Genomic DNA, 6,000 nt, shown 5'->3' with positions numbered 1-6,000 from the left:
GGATGAACCGATCCCCTTTCTCATAGCCGTATTGCCAGTACACCATAACTCTGACATTGGCAGCCCCCACAGTCTCTTGATTTCTGAAGACGGCTTTTAGCAATCCTGTGTTTTATATCCCCAAACAAAAGGCATGATAATGGAATCAAGAAGCTAAAAAAAAAGATTCAGGGAAAAAAACAGGAATGCTCTGAAAGAAATATAAAAATCTTGGCAGCAAGACCATCTTGACAGCATTTACACGTCCGATCAGGGATAAAGGCAGTGTTCTCCATTTTTCTATGTTCTCCTTGAGTTTGTTCAATTTTCTGTGAAATTCAGTTTAAAAAGGCCGCTTGTTTTTTTTTGAAAGTTTAATGTCCAGGTATTTCACATGGTCAGAGGTTATTTTAAAGGGTGTAGTTGTCAGGAATCGACATATTACCTGCACAAAGGTAACCAAAAACCGTTTTCAGGGATCTGAAACATCTCCTGATTTATAAGTTGTGATATTTAAGTACTGAGCTGTTTTATTTTGTTTTCATGCTTGTCTCCTATCTGCTTTATGGAAACACAGCCTGCAGTTCAGATGAAAAGTCTTTGGATTGTTGCTACGTGACTGTTGGTTGCAGCTGAGTCGCTAAAGGCTCTAATGTGGCTCGCAGCATTTTTTACTTTTTTCTAAAATGTAATTTAAATAACTTGACGAAGTAAAGCTTTTGTCAGGACTTTAGTTTTCATTTCTTGACTGGAAACTGAGTTGACATCGGTGGACTGAAGAAACATGGCAGGTTTAGAAGTGTTCTGACTGTTGTCTTCATAGAAAAGTGTTAGTGTCCCACTGGTGGTGCTTCTGCACAATTCAAAAACACAACTACGGTAATGTTCATATCTGCTATGTGCTGCACCACAGAGTTCTCAGCCTTGAAGTGGAACAGTCAGTATGTAGGACTGCTATTTGTTTGTTTACATTGTTGAAGACATTATGAGTGTGAAGGTGACGTTTTTGGCATTTATTTTACGTTAAGAAGCGATGATTTTATGTGCTAGTGATGGTAATGCTAACCATGAGGCTAACCGCGAGCATGTTGTTGGTTAAGCTGCTAAGGCTAATTAGTTGTTGTGGAGCCTCATTTGCAACATGTACTTTTTTTGTGTGTTACAGTTTTACAAAGTGTTAAAGGACAAAGATTCAGTAAAACGACTCAACCCAAGTCAAATCTTGAGCCAATTACACATTCAACTGGTTCTACAGTTGTTGCTACGAGATTTGCTTTCCAGCGTCCTGAGATTTGGATACAGACCACAACAAATAGCGATCGCCAAGTAATGTGGAGGTTTTCGTTCACTTCTCATCTCTGGTATGTTGTGGGACACTCGTTGAGACTATCCGAGCCATTCAGTGTGGGAAAAAAAGCACGTTAGGATGGACTTTCACGCAGGGGGGCAAGTTGCCCCATATTTTTCGCTAGCTGAGCTGCGAGCTGAGCTGCGAAGCTGCCTGCCTGGCTAAATACTGGAGCTATGTCGAAAATTCATTTCTCAATCACTCACATGTATGAAATGACATATGAAAACAGACCCCAGGATGAAAAAAAACGAAGTTCGCCTTTAATAACAATGTTCACTACCCACCGCTTTTGCCTCATAGTTTATATGGCAAAGCCTTTTAGGTTGGCTTCCCTCGGCAGCAGCTGCTTCTTCAGGAGGGTCATGCATCGTGAAGTTCAGAATGACAGTATCATCAGATGCCGAGGATGACGATGATAAAGACGCACCTGTGCAATAAGGAATATGAACAAACCAGAAGTTTTAATAAATGGAAATGTTCATGCTTTCATCCCAATTTTGAAGTTTAATATGAACACATACATTAATGGCTAGTGATTACCATTATCTGTCTGCCATCTGGTATGTTAAATTTTATGCACACTGAAGTAACAGGAAGGAAAAGAAGAACATATTACAGAAACTGTTGCAAAATTTGAAAGGCCATGCATTTAATTCTAAAGAGAATCATAGGTCAACTAAGTAAAGTAAGCCTGTCTTCACAAAAATGCTAATGACTTCAGCAGGAGATATAGGAGCCTCCGTTCCTGCACTTCCAGACTCACCAACAGTTTTATCCATCAGGCTGTAAGACTGCTGAACTCCCTCCCCTCTACACCCCCAGACCCTGCCAGCAGAGCCAACTGATTGACTGGCGTATAACCCCCCCCCCCCAATAGAACACTAACACACTAACAAGTACAAGCCGCAAATGGAGGGAGTTGTTTTTGGACATTCCACTGTATTTTGCATCAGGAAGCGTTATACTATAAGTCGCTGAAAATGGATCATGTCGTGGAGGTGGTTGTCCTAACTGTTAATTTCATCCGAGCCAGAAGTCCGAACCGTCGTCAGTTTGACTGCCTTCTCAGTGACAGTAACATCACCCATGGCCTGCTGTACCACACTGAAGTAAGGGGGCTAAGCCGAGGTGCTGTGCTAAAGCACTTCTTCGATCTTCGTGAGGAAATCGGACAGTTGACGGAGAAAAAGGTAAACCTGTTGTGAAATTACAAAGCCCACAATGGCTGCGGGACCTTGCATTTATAGTTGATGTTACAGAGCACTTGAATAATCTGAACAAAATGTTACAATGGTGTAAAAAAATTGTCACCCAGTATTATGACAGCATACGTGCATTCAAGTTGAAGCTGGGATTGTGAGAGACGCAGCTTGCAACCGGTGACGCTGCTCATTCCCCTGTTTAAGAGATGTATGCGCAGCCAGCGTCAATGCTGACATGAGCCAGTACAAAGACAAAATGACGGGATTGCTGTGGGAGTTTGAGAAACGATTTCAGGTATTTAGCGAACTTGAGACAGAATTCGCAGTTTTCCGCTCACCATTCACAGTCGAAGCTTCTGATGTGCCTTGAAACTTGAAATAATCGATTTGCAGTGTGATGTAGAACTGAAGGACAGATTTGTCTCTGTGGGCTTGGAAACATTTGATCAGCATCTCCTTCCAGGCTACCCTAAATTAACAGCCCTGGCTGCAGAAATGTTGTGCATGTTTGGGAGGACCAATCTTTGTGAGCAAGTTTTCTCAGTAATGAACAGTAAGAAAGCAAAACTGTGCACAAAGTTCACACATAAGCACTTAACTGACATGCTGAAGTTGGGTGCTGCTCAGGACATGATGACTGATACTGATGCATTTGTGCAGGCTAAAGGTCCTTAGGAGGCCGGACTGGGAACCGGCAGCTGGACCGACATGGACCCTCTGTAGGCCGGACTGGGAACCGGTGGCGGCGGGGTCCCTCCGGAGGCCGGACTGGGAACTGGCAGCTGATCCGACGTGGACCTTCCGTAGACCGGGCTGGAAACCGGCGGCAGCGGGACCCCTCCAGGGTCTGGACCGGTGGCCGGCGGCAGTGGGACCCCTTCGGGGGCTGGACTGGGAACCGGCAACTGATCTGATGAGGACCCCTCCGGGGGCTGGGCTGGTGGCCGGACTGGGAACCAGCGGCGGCGGGACCCCTCCGGGGGCAGAACTGGATCTGGAGCCGGGGACCCCTCCGGGGGCTGGACTGGGAACCAGCAGTTGTTCCGATGAGACTCCTCTTGGGACGGGACTGGAAACCGGCAGATGGACCGATGAGGACTCTCTGGGGGCCGGACTCGGACTGGCAGATGATCTGATGGGGACCCTGCGTAGGCCGGACTGGGAACCGGCGGCAGTGGGACCCCTCCGACCTGGATCCGGAGCCGAGGGCCCCTCCAGGGGCGGAGCTGGAGCCAGGGGATCCTCCGGGGACAGAGCTGGAGCCAGGGGATCCTCCGGGGACAGAGCTGGAGCCAGGGGATCCTCCAGGGACAGAGCTGGAGCCAGGGGATCCTCCGGGGGCTGAGCTGGAGTCAGGGAGTCCTCCGGGGGCAGAACTGAATCCGGGGACCCCTCAGGGGGCAGAACTGAGGACAGGATTGGACTCAGGACTGGGGACCCCTCGGGGGCAGAACTGAGGACAGGACTGGACACAGGACTGGAGACCCCTCGGGGGCAGGACTGAGGACAGGTGTTACAATCCAACCGCTAGGGGTTGGCTGGATGCAACAAAAATACCAAATACCAGGTGTTATTGGTTTAGGTTAAGGGATTTATTGCTTAGTAGCAAAGGAACGTAAAAGTGAAAATAAAACATAAGACTAGTGGGTGTTGCTAAAACAAAGAACATAATAAAACATAACGAGGGCTAACAGAGTTTGTAACTAAGCTAACACAAAGAAAACAACTAAACTCCCTAGCTAAACCAAACTACAGGAGCAACGCCCACCACCAGGAACAAAAACTAATACAAAGTGTGTACAAAACGAACTAAACAAAACTGGTGCCTCACACTCACTGGTTGCCCGTTTTGCCGGCCAGAACTTCAGGCACCCCATCTGAGCGGATTCTTCCTCTTTGGGTCTCAGTGTGTTCATTACTCATAAATAATCCCTTTGGATTATCCCAATTCACAAAGACTCTAACACAGAATGGCTTCTTCCTAAAGTGGCAGGCTGCTGAATGGGAGCCCCAGTCTCTGCCCAACCGTAGGCTCCACACCAAGGTAGCAGCCACCAACAGAAACCCAAGGTGTCAGCAGAACCCACCAGGAGTATCTACCGACCGAAGTGTCTGCGGTACCCGCCAACCCACCACCGTACCTGCAGACCGAAACACATTGAAGTACAAACAAAGTTCACACACAGAGAGGCGCCAGGGTGGACTGGTCAAAATACCAGCCACCCAAACTAATGGCATGGTGGCAGCTATATAGGTTGCAGGTGTGGTGCCTGGCTGCCTCTGATTGGTCTGAGGAGGAGGAGCTGGAGGGTGGCCCAATCCGGAAGGTCGAAGGGCGGGGAGAACCAGTTTGCAGTGCAGGCCATCATCAGCTCTGTGTCATCAGCTGAAATGGCTGGCAGCTGGGGTTGCAAAGAGTCTGCAATAACCACAGCTGAACCCACACATAAATTTCTCCCACACAAAGGCCCAACAGGACACCACCTCAAAACAAAACGGTACACCAGTACTGGTGGCCGTAACAATAGGACTGGACACAGGACTGGGGACCCCTCGGGGGCAGGACTGAGGACAGGACTGGACACAGGACTGGGGCCCTCTCAGGGAGTAGGACTGGGGACAGGACTGGACTTGAGATTGGGGGTCCCTCAGGGAGTAGGGCTGGGGACTGAGCTGAATATGGGACGGGGAACAGGAATAGACTCAGGATTGGGGATTGGACAAAACAAAGAGCTGGGGACTGAACTGAACAAAGAACTGGGGACCTTTTGGGGAGCTGGATTGGACACGGCGTTGAGGAGACCACAACTGCAGGGAAACTAATTGGGGAGGCCACTGCAGGGGCGCCACTTGGTGTTGGGGTGGCGTTAGTCCTTTAAAGGGCTGGTGGAGAGGTGCTAAGCCCTTTCTGGGTTTGGGGGGAGGTGCTACGCCTCCCCAAGGCTGCCAAGGAGGGGCTATGCCCCCTCAAGGCTGCAGAGGAGGCGCTACATCTCTTCAAGGGTTCAGGGGAGGCATAATGCCTCTTCAGGGCTCAGGGAGAGGCGCTACTCCTCCTTAACTCATTCGCTGCCATTGACGTCTATAGACGTCAATTGAAATCCGAACGTTCGCTGCCAATGACGTCTATAGACGTCAATCATGTTTTTTGACTGGGGGTGCTGCAGGACAGTCTGTTGGAGCTTGTCGGTGAAAATCCTGGAGTTTTGGAACGTGAGAGTGTTGCGGTGGGCCAAAAGAATGACAAAGACAGTGACCATGGTGGGGCGACCGCAAAAAGTGCCGTTGCCAACAGCCGCTGGCGATCAAAGCCGCGCTAGGTTTCAGTTTCTGTTTTGCCACCACTGCTCTCTTGAGCTCATCTGACGAAGCCGAGTCAGATGAGTTTAGAGCGAGCACACAGACAATCCGACCAATCAAGTTCGAGCTTCAGCTTTGTCATGCTGTCAATCAACGGTTACGCGCACA

Source organism: Acanthochromis polyacanthus, chromosome 5, assembly GCF_021347895.1.
Source record: "Acanthochromis polyacanthus isolate Apoly-LR-REF ecotype Palm Island chromosome 5, KAUST_Apoly_ChrSc, whole genome shotgun sequence".
NCBI lineage: Eukaryota > Metazoa > Chordata > Actinopteri > Pomacentridae > Acanthochromis > Acanthochromis polyacanthus.
This window is presented reverse-complemented; position numbering follows the sequence as displayed.